Raw genomic sequence first — 15,284 nt, forward strand, 5'->3', positions numbered from 1 at the left:
AGTTAAAAAACAGCGTTTTAACGGTTAAATGAGCACTTTGCTGCTCGACTGATAGGGTGTGTAGAAAGCGACGACCTCGAATTGGACGACCCCAACGACCCGGGCGACCTCGAATTGGACGACCTAGAATTGGACGACCCATAACACGAAACCGACGACCCCTATAGCCTAGCCTAGCCTAGGCCTAAGTGTGGTATAACATCCCGAAGCCGAACATAGCCAAATATCTTTAAACCATACCTTATATAATACTCGCAAGCAGGCAATTGATTGAAAAAATACAGAAATATCGCCATTTGATACTGAATGTGTCGACACGAACAAACGAACAGATATGGAACGCCAAGAGTGCATCAATAAAACTGCATTCGACTCGATTAGCACACGAAATATAGCTATGGTGGTATATGTGATATAGCTCGAAATAGGTCAAAACGGTCCCTTTTTCAGCGGCGGGTAAGGTTTGACCGTATTCAATGCATGTGTGAAATGTAAAGCTTTCTTATGGCCCTCCCCATGCACATGTTCGCAACACGCTGCTTGATAGGCATATAGTGTTTGTTATAAGAAGACGAGATGTAATTATACGTCCATGGTTTAACCATGTAATAAATAATATTTATTTCTTTTTAATTTATTTTTAATATGTCGAATGCAGTTTTAATGATGCACTCTTGGCGTTCCATATCTGTTCGTTTGTTCGTGTCGACACATTCAGTATCAAAATGGCGATATTTCTGTATTTAAGCCTATGGAATTAGAGGAATATACTGACTTTGATCAAGAATTTTTTGCATGGAAGGTAACTGTTGGAGGAGAGTCTTCTCAACATTCTCCTGTGACATCAGGTGTGCCTCAAGAAACGGACCATTATTATTCCTGGTATACACCTGTCTCTGTCTCAGCTGGATCACAACTTCGCTGATGATACTACAATCCAGGATAAACACACTAGCAGATGCCGACCAGTTACAGGTAGATCTGAACTGCCAAGAGTGGAACAAAGTGGATGATGATAACCCAGTAAGGTCTTCCTTCTAATAAAACGCCTCCAACCTGTAAATCAACATACTGTATTACTGTACTGTACAAAGAAATATGTACGTTTTCAGACACCATTCGTCTTGGAACAAACTACCCAAAGAGATAGTTAACATCACTAGAGGATTCAAAAATTGTATCCCGTATGTTGACAAAATTAAAATCTGAAATAAAAATATGAAACGTGTGTAACAACAACAAAAAATGAGGAAACCCAGCTCCATAAATGGAGTAAGATGATGATAATGGTTAGTTCTAGAACGTGTGATCGGTGTTAGAGGACATTACCTGATGATACTCTGGCAAAGAGTCACAGGCTGCATCCAAACAGAACATTATTTCTTTGTCCAAAACATAGCAAACATGAATCTTCGTTAGGACCTTGTTACATGACAACGAAATAAAAATAACAAAAGTAAAAGTTAAGGAAAGGCAATAATAACTAGAAGTAGTAGACCAATATATGTATATAAGAATTTAAAATAAAACGTCTTCAACATAATAATAAAATAATTAAATTTTGAATGAGCTTATGGTGATGATGATAATTTCTGTTTAAAAAAGATAGGTATATTGTTAGAAAGTTATTACAAATTAAAATTAAATGAAATTATATGTGTAGGACCTATGCTATTGTAATGAAATAAAAATGGGACGACCCACAAAAGATGAAATGAAAGTGAATATTATAATAATTAATTTTCCATAGTTGTTTACAGTACCGGTAACGTGTGTAAATATCACAAATTGAAAACAATTTAACTTAGAATAATGTAATATCAATTAATACCACTTTTTACTGTAATTCTAGAGCAAATAAATTAGATTCGTACTGCAGCCACCAACCCTAATCAAGAACATCTAAAATCCACTATTTAGGTTCAATTTGTTTACGTTATTGTAGTTTGTGATTTATTACTCTATTCATTGCTAATGTCAGGTTGGCGGTTAATAGTAATTGGCACGGTTGATGGGGACAATAAAAAAATGTTTAATCTTAAATCTTAAATGTCATTCTATACAATTGTCATCGGTATTACACTATCATACCTTCATGAATACGTTCGAAGTGTGTAATTCAACAAGCTAAAAATATAGGCCTACAGTACACTACATTATTTTTATAGAAATTATTAGAATATTAATAGAATATTTCTTATAATGCTTTGTTACATTAACAATATAGGTCGAAACTGAAGTTTTTTATAAATAGTTTTTTGAATTTTTCTAAAGTAACTGATAATATTATGTGAGAGTGAATTAAAATATGATACTAATAAATCTACTAATTATTTATTATTTCATAGAGTGTAATATTACAGTTATTATTATCAGCCAAAGTCGAATCACATACGCAAAAAGCAAATTTCTATAAGAGCTCTGAGTAACAGTAACAAACTTAAATGTTGTATTTGTCTCAGTTGATTGTATAAAAAAATACGTATCTTAAATAGAAAGCTTTGTAGAATAGATTTAACATAAATTTATTAACACTAAGCAAAGTGAGTTTTGTTTTATTTTATCCCATGTCGTTCGCATTGAATATTTATCGCAAGTAATAATGTTCCTAACGATTTATGGTGATGATGATTTGTGGGAAGGTAGAATAAAAGTGGTGATATCTTTACATCATTGACGTAGCTCATTGCTGCAAGCAATCAGTTTAAAAGACTTTAATATATTGTGTTACTGAGTTAAGAAAGTTGGCATTTTCTTGTAGTTCATTTGTATATTCAGTAACAACTTTGGCATGACAAGCAATCACTGCTCTACTGTCTGTTTTGGTGATGTAAAACTATCGAATTAGGTCTATTATAGCATTGATATAAGCATTTGAAAAAGTTTCAGAGTTTTAGATAACTAATTTCATTTAATCCAATTCGTAATCAATGTGATTATTTATGTGACATAAAATGGTATATTCAAAAAAAAATATTTCAGTCGAAAAATTTATCTTTAACTAAATGCAAATTTAAAATAAAATGAAAAATATTTCCATAGTGATAATAATAATTATACATGTTTTTGTTTTGAAATAGTAACCTGGTTTATTCGTAAGTGAAGAAGACTATTTGTGAATGATTAATGTTTTAAAGAGAGAATATATGTCAGCTATAATAACATGAAAAAAACACAAAACTACCACTATAAAATAATACCTTCAAGAATGATTTCATTTTTAATGAGATACACTCTTAGTGATCTACTCAGGTAGATCCAGGTATGTGAGTGTCCCTGGATGATGATCACATGACCAATGACGCATCTTTATAACAATTGATACGTTTCTATATTAACCGTTACACAGGCACTCTAAATAGCAGACGAACTTAAGTATGTAAAATGATGAATACTGATGTACGACTTATCGGGACAGGTTAGTGAGGTGAATAATGGGAGAAGCGAGATCTAACTGAAAAACAAATCTACACAACAAAGCATTGTCTGCGGGTGATTATGCATTTATGCGCAATGTGGACCCTCGATGAGCTCGCACCTGCTGCTTGATACTTTTCTCGGATAATAATTAAAGCAGATATGATCACATGGTTTAGATCTGTGACAATGCTTGATTAATGAGAATTGGAATGCAATGACATCTCATTCACTATCTCACAAATTATAAATAAGTAACGAAAATGCTTTAGTCTTGAAGTAATTATCAATAATGTAATATATTTTAGTAACTAATATTTTATATTAAACGTCTATTAGAAATTTAAGTATTATTGAATAGTCATTGCCACTTTAAAGAGATGAAATATTGTATCATTTATTAAATTAGTAATTCTCTATTTTTTCTATTTTCACTTGAGTTAGGCATACATTGTTATATTAATGTACACATTTCATATACTTGCCGTTAAACGTAATCTTTCTAGTTGTATTTCGAAGCAGGCATTTACAATAAAGACATTTAACAAAAGTTTTATTTAACATTTATTATAATTAGAATCAAGTCTAGATTCAATAATTATGTTTAACTTAATAACCTGATTATCATTTCAAGTTGGTCTTTCAGAAAGCTGTTTTGCGCGTGAGTATTTTTGTTTATCAGACTTAAATTATCTTCAGAGCACGTGCCTTTATTGCTGAAACTTCATAATATCGTTAAAAGCAAAGTTTGATATTACGCTCTAAGAACATGATAGTTTGAACGAGCCGTGTGGAAACTAGAATGCATTGTTGTAGCACTTTAAATCTTCGGGCTAGTAACTTAACACCATCTTGAAAATCGAAGCCCACTTGCCGTAGTATATTCGAAAATGACTGGTACAATATGAAAGTGTAAGTGAATAATATAATTTTTATAATCATATTTAGTTATTTTTACAAAAAAACAATCACATGAAATTAATTATTCATATTCTTTATGACATTTTCTGATAAATCTTTAACGTAATAGCAAACAGGAAACGTACGTAATTTCTAAAAATCAAATCATAATAAGTATATTTATCAAAAATGATTTAATAACATAGTTATTTTGTTGCCTACACTTTTTTTTTTGTGCTATAAAATAATGCTATAGAGATGTAAATAGATTAGTTGCATTATTATTATTTTAACTATTCGTTAGTTTCTGAACAAGTAAGAACCCATTGTTTTGAATCATAATCCTTCTCTTGGGTAAATGATAATAGATGAGCATACGTATGCAGTCTCATCGTGCTGATGTCATTATTAATTAAAACTTATTGCAAATGTCAGCGCATAATGCTAAATAATTCAGTCATCAATTTTGTTACTCGAAACAATGCGATGGCTATAGAGAATATCATTTAGTGAATATAGTATTTATCAAGTATTATTCTTGTTTTAATTCGTTGCATAAAGTAATGCCATATGGTGAAATATGTATACTAATACGCTATGAAACTCATCAATGTAATTAATATATATGTACACCCAGTTTATTTGCCTTTTCGTATGATACAGCCCAGTGACAACAAACAGAAACAACCCGTGTATCGAATTCAGGTTATGCGACGGTAAACATAATATTACTTTGAGATGGCCATTGATATTAGTTATTACAGTAGAAACGCTGACGATATCAGTCAATATCTGCAAGAGTTGTTTAAATTGCACGCCGCTAACCTAGCGACGGGCACGCAAAACTTGTTCTAATGGAATATTATAAGCGGGACAATTTGAAGATTCTGTTCAAGTAAGTCCACGTTAACCAGACAACAGCTATGTTTTACGTCTATCACAAATATGTAGTATAAAGTTGGATAATTTAAATTTTGAAACTGGATCTCAGTCAGTATACTTTTCGAATTTGAAGATAATTTGTAATGGTCTGTTTAGAGGGTTCTTTATTTTGTTGCAGCTTACTTATTGTAAAGAATTCGATCTGATATTTTGATCGGAGGTAGAAGAATCTAAATTGTTCGTTATTTATTCAGCAAGTAATAGAACTGGCAATATGGAACAGCTACTAATACTGTACAAAAACGTTAACATTATATCAATTGCAAAACTATGTTTCGTACTATTTACTATAAATGGAGGTGAAGCTGATTTTACCATAGTACCAAATGACCAGAGGGTTAAAGAAGGAGAACAGGCACTTTTTGTCTGCGCACCAATGACACTTCCAGAAACACAGGTTGTAGTTTGGAAACAAAATGATCGCATTATTACTAACGATGAGAAATCAATGGATGACGAATTTACTATTCGCATAGATCGAAATATTCATCAATACACTTTAGTAATTAGGCGCACTAAAAGAAGTTTTGATAACTCAAAATTTATGTGCTGTGTTGTAGAAAATGAAGAAGACCTGGTTTGTTCTCGTGAGGCTAATTTAAACATTAACCAAGTTCCTGCAAATCAATACCCTGAGTGTTCACCAAAAACAGAAGTTTATAAAAGCCCAAATGAGGTAACTTTGAAATGTATATCTGAGTTGACTGAACCAAGGGTTAAACTTGAGTGGTGGAGTGGTTCTAGAAGACTTACCAGCCGACCAGCACAAGAGGAACAAAATCAATTGGTACTTCGTTACACCTTCAAGGCCAAACCCGAACATGATGGGCAGTTCTTAAGGTGTAGTCTGTATTCATTAGAACTTGATATTCAACGAAACTGTTCTGTCGGACCAATAAACGTACAGTTCCCACCTAGAGTATCTATTCAGGCTCCAAACGAAGTTTTGGTTGGAAGAGAGGCTGTCTTTATATGTTCTGCTATTTCAAAACCACGATCTAAGGCATATGAATGGACACTTGACCGACCATCAACGAACGATGAGTATCGAGTAGAAAGCTCCGGATTTGTACTTCGAATTTATAACCCAGAAAAATTCAATAACACGTTTATTCGGTGTTCTGTTTCAAATTCGGAGGGTAAAGTAACGGCACATTTTCTAATTAATGTAAAAAAGAAAACAGACACGTTACTTCCAACTCAAAATCTTACACGAAAAATTGTTTCAACGGACAATTTTTCTCAATCTTCGAATCCTGATGAAATGACTATCGCAATGATACTAGCTATTACTGGTAGTTGCTCTTTTATTATCGTTCTTCTTATGCTTATACCCCTTTGCATGGTACGTTTATTTTCGCAAAAAGTTACAATGGATGCTTCAGGTAGAATTATCGCTCAGCCTGATGTTTATTTTGAACCAAAAGACACGATCCTAACCAATGAACCTACATTACATGATACTGTAACATGGCGGCGTAATGTGGGTATCCAGGTACCGGTAGATCTTGAATGTGGATCAGAATCAATGTATGCTGAAGTGGAAACAGAAATTTATACTAAAAACCTAAGTAATGGGTCTATTTATGTTGCTAAATCAACGCACGTTTGAAAACACTTTTTTCTAAACAACTTAAAATATTCTGGTAACACTATTCATATTCCTGTTCTACTAATGCTATATGGAGAATATTCCTTTAATTTGCCATTTGTTCCGAAAGTTTTTATTTACAACAACAATTTAATAGAATGTTGTGTTTTCTAAATAATGTGTATCATTTAGAAACATTTTATAGAATTAATGACCAAAAAATTGAAAGATCTTATGAAACATTGATATATAAATTTTAAAAAATGACTGTACAAAAAACAAGATATTGATAATAAATGTAAATATTTTATGCCTTGAGTCACGCTTTTATATTGTTACATTTAATTAATTATACCATACTAAACCATACGTTGATCTTTTAATAAAGTAATACTTATATTATATTGAATAAATTACCTTAAATTTTCCAAATTTATGGGTTAAATTATTTTAACTGCCGCGATTTCTGATTATATTGTTCTCATTCCTGTAAGTGATTGAAAATATTCTGCATTTGACTTAGATATTTGAATTAAAACACATCGAATGATTACGTAGTCGGTGCACTTTACTTGGTCAAATTTATAAAAACATTATTTTTATGTTATTTTTATCCGTTATTAAATCGGATACATTACGTTTTTCAAAATTCGGTATTGTAAATAACTCACATTTCACATATAAAGAAAACATAGTTTAAACTGAAAGTTAGAACAAATATTATTAATGTCCTGTCTCGCAGAGTATGTATTTACTAATTTATATTAGGCAGTGAATGAATTTGTTAATGTGTTTACATACCAAGACAGCATTTACTATTGATACTGACATATTCACCTTTTTAGGTTTTTTTTTCTTGAAACATGAGTAGCAACGATAACAATGAATGGCAGCATTGATAACAATAGCATCTATAGATCGCAATTATCATCAATAACACTTTTGCACTAATTTAATTTACAGTTTGTTTGTGATTGTTTATTGAAAAAAAAAACGATCCGAAGATTACTCGTAAAACATTTTAACATAAAAATTACAATCATGAGGTTACATAATTTTTCTAATTTGGATTAAAAAAACGATAGATTTGCCTGCATAGAATAAATGATAGCGTATGGTCGTTTTTTAGTTAGATCTGTAATACTCTTTTTCTGAAGAAGAAAAATATACTATATTTTGCATGTCAACTTTAAACCAAAATGACATTGCTGCTTCTGTTGTAGCAAAGACTGTATACGGCTAATTTCTGCATTACCAGAATTCATTCTTTTACCAGTTACAACTTCAACAGCTATACAGTTTTAAATAATTTGTGATATAAAAACACACACGTAATACTACATTTATATTTTTTGAATCCAAAATTTGATTCAGACCAAGTAATGACATCGCATTGTAATCCGATCATAAGGGTGTCTAAATTAATTAATTTTAACATCGAGTTGGAAAGATTAAACGACTATAGTAAAAGCCATACAACACCTTCCAAGGACGTTTACCACTTATATAAAATATTGTTCAACAATTAACCATTGAATGAATTTTGATTGAGTAATGCGGTGTATATACTGCACAGAAAATCATAAAAAAAGGTAGCTAACTCTTGATTGTGTCATAGGGCTGAAGTCATGTGAATTCCTTTCACCACTGCTGGCATGGTACCACAAAACCTTTTCAATCATGTGCCTTTTGCCTCATACAGTATGCCACCTGGCATGTTGCCACCTAAAGCTTGGTTCCCACTAAAGACGCAACGCAAGTATGTATAAATACAACACAAACGAATTGACCAATCACAAGCGACAGTTCGGATGATCCATCGCTTATGATTGGTCAAATTACTTACGTTGTGATTTTTACGTCATTGTCTGTTACAATCTTTCCTGTTTTATTTTTAAACCTTGAATTTATAAATTCAAGATTATATTTAGCCAGGTCTACTGTAGATTCAGTATTGATATTTAGATATACAATTACGTATTAAGGTGTAACTTTGAATATATTTGAATATCAAAAGCCGAAAATTGAAGAGGTTTGGTAGTTTATCTTTTTAAGGGTGTTCAGCAAAAAAAAATCCTGATATCACGGGGCGCCGTTTGAGACATTTCTGAGTGTGTTATCATAGTTCAGTTGTATGACGCATAATTGCGGACGTGGTCGGTTCTATGCAGCCGTTGTCAGTCAGTTGTGGACAGAATTCATTCTGTCTTGACATAATTTATTCTGTATGAACAGAATGCATACTGTATGGACAGAATTAATGTTGTGTACACATATTTTTTTCCGTGTCGACAAAATTAGACAGAATTAGAAAATTTTTAAAAAAATTCGGCCTGTTTCCTCCTGGTCTGTTGAGTGGGTCCGGATGTCAAACGGTTAGGTGGTGATTGGTATAGACTCGGGTAATGTATTATATATAAGCGTTATCAGCGGCAACTAGCTATAGAAAGGACGGATGGTCATATTTTTGGCATAATCTTGCAAGAGAGATGAAACCTATGGATAAGGTAAGCTTTCTCATATATTTCCATGAAATACTTACGTTAGGTGCGTATTTATATAAATCCAAAGGCAAATTACTAAAAAATGACAATGCTGTGGGTATCAGTCGCTGGATCTCAATGGATATACCAAAAAAAGCGAAAGGCTAAATCAAAACGATAAAGTAAACCAGTCAGAAAAGTTAGCAGAGCTTTCGGGCACCACTAGCCCTTCATCAGTGCAAGTGAAGGAATTGGATAACGTCATAGTATAAATGGTGACGATACCTGACAGGTTTCTCGGACAGGCGACGTTATTTGGTAAAGTTATCCAAAGTACCCTCCAGGATTACAGCAAAACCGGATCAAAATGGATACAAACAGTAAAGGTAAAGGTTAAGGTAAAGGTATTCAACGTTGCTTAACTTCGGTGATCTGACGAGAACCGGTGTTTCAACGCAGTATGGCCGTATATAAATAAAGATTAAGCTCCCTGACGAGGAATTGAACCCCGGTCTTCCGCGTGACAGGCGGAGATACTCACCACTATACGATCGGTAGAAAATATATATAAATCCACACAGCAAAATTTGAAATTCTAAGCAAGAAAAAAAAATCTTGTTTTAAGAAAAAATTCTTAAAATAAGTATTTTTTTTCTTGTCAAGATTTAAAATTACTTAAAACAAGAAATAATTTTCTAGAAAAGACACATTTTCTTAAATTAAGTTTTGCAATATTCTTGAAAATGCTTATTACAAGAAATATTTTACTTAAAATAAGAAGTCAATATCATTCTCTTCTTATTAAGAATAGTTTTGCTTAAAACAAGATTTGAAAATACTTAATTTGAAAAGTATTTTACTTAAAATAAGAAATCTATATTATATTTATCCCTATCAAGAATAATTTTTCTTAAATCAAGATTGATGAATTATAAAAATTACTTAAAACAATCAATATTTTTCTAGGTAAGACAAAGTTTCTTAAATTAGGTTTTGCAATAGTCTTGAAAATACTTGTTTTGAGAAATATTTTACTTAAAATAAGAAGTCAATTTCACACTACCCTTATCAAGATTATTTTTACTTGAATCAAGATTCGCAATATTCTTGAAAATGCTTATTACAAGAAATATTTTACTTAAAATAAGAAGTCAATATCATTCTCTTCTTATTAAGAATAGTTTTGCTTAAAACAAGATTTGAAAATACATAATTTGAAAAGTATTTTACTTAAAATAAGAAATCAATATTATATTTATCCCTATCAAGAATAATTTTTCTTAAATCAAGATTGATGAATTCTAAAAATTACTTAAAACAATAAATATTTTTCTAGGTAAGACAAAGTTTCTTAAATTAGGTTTCGCAATATTCTTAAAAATACTTATTTTGAGAAATGTTTTACTTAAAATAAGAAGTCAATATCATACTATCTTATCAAGACTATTTTTGCTTAAATTGAGATTCGCAATATTTTTAAAAATACTTATTTTGAGAAATGTTTTACTTAAAATAAGAAGTCAATATCATACTATCTTATCAAGACTATTTTTACTTGAATCAAGATTCGCAATATTCTTAAAAATACTTATTTCGAGAAATGTTTTACTTAAAATAAGAAGTCAATATCATACTATCTTATCAAGACTATTTTTGCTTAAATTGAGATTCGCAATATTTTAAAAAATACTTATTTTGAAAAATGTTTTACTTAAAATAAGAAGTCAATATCATACTATCCTATCAAGACTATTTTTGCTTGAATTCAGATTCGCAATATTCTGATTTTGAGAAATGTTTTACTTAAAATAAGAAGTCAATATCATACTATCTTATCAAGACTATTTTTACTTGAATCAAGATTCGCAATATTCTTTAAAATACTTATTTTGAGAAATGTTTTACTTAAAATAAGAAGTCAATATCATACTATCTTATCAAGACTATTTTTGCTTAAATTGAGATTCGCAATATTTTAAAAAATACTTATTTTGAGAAATGTTTTACTTAAAATAAGAAGTCAATATCATACTATCTTATCAAGACTATTTTTACTTGAATCAAGATTCGCAATATTCTTAAAAATACTTATTTCGAGAAATGTTTTACTTAAAATAAGAAGTCAATATCATACTATCTTATCAAGACTATTTTTGCTTAAATTGAGATTCGCAATATTTAAAAAAATACTTATTTTGAAAAATGTTTTACTTAAAATAAGAAGTCAATATCATACTATCCTATCAAGACTATTTTTGCTTGAATTCAGATTCGCAATATTCTGATTTTGAGAAATGTTTTACTTAAAATAAGAAGTCAATATCATACTATCTTATCAAGACTATTTTTACTTGAATCAAGATTCGCAATATTCTTTAAAATACTTATTTTGAGAAATGTTTTACTTAAAATAAGAAGTCAATATCATACTATCTTATCAAGACTATTTTTGCTTAAATTGAGATTCGCAATATTTTTAAAAATACTTATTTTGAGAAATGTTTTACTTAAGATAAGAAGTCAATATCATACTATATCCTATCAAGACTATTTTTGCTTGAATTGAAGTCAATTCTATTTTAATATTCTTAAAAATACTTATTTTGAGAAATGTTTTACTTAAAATAGATTGTCAATATCCTTATATTCACACAACGGTAGAGCAGTTAGCACTTCAGTTTCAACTGATGAAAGAATCTGGGTAATCAAACTGTTTGTGCTTTGAATAATCGATTGCACTGCAACCACCTAAAGAAAATAATATTGATTTAATATTTTTTATATTCAAGTTTTAATATGTTTAAAAACTAAGTTGTGCTTTAGTTGGGGAGCTATGCAGCCTAACAAAAAAAATGTTATTTGTATACAATGAAATTGGTCACAAAAAAGATGCAACATAAACTTAGAGTGTATAATGCCTAGGCCTAGGCCTAGTACCCAAGTCCTATAGTTACTATAGCTAATAGTCCTGTATATAACAGTACCAGCAAGGCCTAGGAAATAGACGTATTTCTCTAATAAAAAATAGTTTAAAATGCATAATTGTTGTAATTTTAAAGCAAAATGGCTTACCTGTGGAATCTTGTTTCTCTCCTTTAATTTTAGTAGAAAGAAATCAGCATTTTTTATACTATTATCTGCTTGTTCATCCTCTAGTTAGTAGGCCTTCTTGCTGAGCATCAGCAAGATAATTAATATTAAACAATCATTAACAGTATAACAATACTAGAATTATCACTACTACTATCGTCAGTTGATAAATCATCCCCGTTATAATAGTTTTTTTCTTCATTAACTTCGTCAGTCTCCTAGTCTAGGCCTAGTTCTACTTCATCCTCAATTGGCATCCTCGTTTTCTCCAGGCATACTTATTACTGATGTTTCCATCGTCAACTGCAGGAGGTTGCCGATTGTTATACTCGTCCTTAAAATGGCGTCTTATGACATGCTTGTAAAACGAATTGTAAATTCCAAAGCTTGCCGGGCAGCGAACCACCAATTCCACATGTTACTCGAAAATTCGGAGTATTTCCATGAATTGAATTATAATGCCTTAGCAAATAGGGTAGCAAATACTGTACCTACTTCAGTTTACTGGCACCAACTTATCGCTTTTTTTCGGACTGCAACAAACATGTGTCATTATTATTGTCTGTCGTATTACTGTTGGTCCAGACGTTTTACAGATTTGCTTTAACCACCATGGAGGTTTATACCTCCATGCTTTAACGTTGAGCAGTATAATGACCTTATACATTCTGGGTAAAAGGCCAGCGATAAATTTTTGGTTATAGTTGAAAAACAACACTGTGTGTGGTCGATGACCTAGCTCCCGGCGGGATCATGGCCAACGGTTTTTTAAAGTAATCATTCAAAATCTAGAGTTTGTAAGTAAAAGACACCTTTCATCGCAATTTATATATTAAATGCTTCAATAGGCCTAGTAAGATTAGTCTAATATAATGTCGAAGGAAGACGCTTTGTTGAAGATCCGAGAAATAGATGAAGAAATGGCCAACATTTTAACAGGTTCGTAGGCCTAATAATTATATTTTAATCTGCCAGCAGTCTAGGCCTAGCCTGGCCCTAGCCTAGGCTCCTTCCTAGTTAGTAATACTGTAGGCCTGGAACTAGTAGGTCTAGGCTAGCCTACTATGCCTGTACTGACGGACAGGTGTATAGGTTTAGCTTAGCATTTTAGTTCAGACATTGACAGAGGGGACAAATATTGTCGGACCTATTTCAGCTAGGTATAAGGAAGGCCTAATAATAGATAATACAATTTATATAATGTAACAGTTATTTTGTAATGTAGCCATGAAATATCTACGAAGGATTATACTGTATTATATACACATATTCCAATGAGAAATATGACATTTAAAAACACTTCTTTATATTTAATTAATTGTACACACTAAGTAATCCCCGAAGTGATCACATCGATATTGAAACTTTATGTTTTTAACTCTAAATTTAAAAAAAACATACTAAAAAAACAAACAAAAAACATACGTACTGCATAACTAAAATTGTTATATTAAATTTCTTTTTAAAAAACTGTGTTATTTACAATATCTTAAATTATTTGTTAGGTAATTGAAGAAGTTCGAAGGATACTAATTATTACTAGGCAAAGAGGAATGAAATACAAAAGAAAGCTTTTTAAAAAAGTGCTTAGCAAATTTTTCCAAAGAAGAGAATAATATAGTTTATTTTGGTATTTTAAAGAGAAACACCAGTCCTCCATCTGGTAAGTACAGTGTATGTTTTTGTACTTTTATCTATTCATAAATAGTTTTATAATGGACCAATGGTAGTGAGGAAAATACGTTTACATATTGTGTACGTATTTTTAACAGCTTGGTTCGACTCAAGCTAGTGTCATGCACTCCTCCCTTTGACAACTAAAATTAAATAAATGACTTATGAATATTAATTTTTGACATATTAATGCTCTCCTGGCCAGCCCACCCTTTCCCCTTCCTTTTACATTGACCACCTACAAAACTGTAGGCTACATTATTAAAAATTTGAGCTACAGTATATCAAGTTTATGTCCATACATTATTCCACTCATTTAAATAAATTTATATAATATAATGTTTTCAATTTGTTATTTTTGGTTAGGTTCAAAGATAACCCATATGTTGTCAAACATATTTGTTGGGAAAAACTCATCAAAAAAAGTCTGCCGACCTTGAAGGTATTGAGTGTTTTTTAAAATTTAAAATACAAGTAACATTATGTACATTAAAAAAAATATCTTAAAGTGTTTTTTTAAAATAGCTTAAAATTCGAGGTATATACTATGTTTACAATAATTTATTAAAATCAAACAATTAAACAAAATTTACATTTAATTGTATGATTGTTATTATAAACATTGATACGGAATAAAAACATCAATCAGGATTGAGCACCGTTTTGCGTATTGTCTTCCTAAATAGTAATATTAAAAATAAATTTAGACCCTAATAATTTAACTAAAAATAATAGATACAGCCAGGCCTGTCTTTGGGATTGGTATAAACAGGGCAAAGTTTGTGATTAAAAAGTTCAAATGCATATTCCACCCACCCTTATGTCTTATAATGTAAAATTATTCTTACCACCGTTCTAATATTGCGTCATGTTTTTGTGTTTACCGCCCCAGATATAGGACTCTAAAACCACACCGTACCCAATTAGTTGATGATGTTACACATATTTTAAATACAGTAATAACTAAAACTATATTAATCTCTTTTCATTTTTAGGAACATGAATAAAGATCCAGAATCCTGGTCTTCACGCCGATCAGGTAATATGCCGGTATTGCTTTTGGACACAGAAATGGCCTACATTAAAGTTTAGCAAACAATTCTAACTACAAAGAAAGCAAAATTAGATGAGGCTCTAGTTACTCTCCTCTCCACTTTTTACCTTCTAGATTTCGATTATCCAAAATG

General features: G+C 30.9%; 1 long non-coding RNA gene across 1 annotated transcript; it reads left to right on the forward strand.

Moving 5' to 3' along the window:
* The first annotated feature begins 13,006 nt into the window (after positions 1-13,006).
* Positions 13,007-14,491, forward strand: LOC140043602 (uncharacterized). The gene is made up of 3 exons (XR_011844318.1): positions 13,007-13,362; positions 13,929-14,086; positions 14,464-14,491. It is a non-coding gene; the product is annotated as an uncharacterized lncRNA (long non-coding RNA).
* The last annotated feature ends 793 nt before the right edge of the window (positions 14,492-15,284 follow it).

The sequence above is a fragment of the Antedon mediterranea genome, chromosome 3 (assembly GCF_964355755.1).
Source record: "Antedon mediterranea chromosome 3, ecAntMedi1.1, whole genome shotgun sequence".
Taxonomy (NCBI): Eukaryota; Metazoa; Echinodermata; class Crinoidea; order Comatulida; family Antedonidae; genus Antedon; species Antedon mediterranea.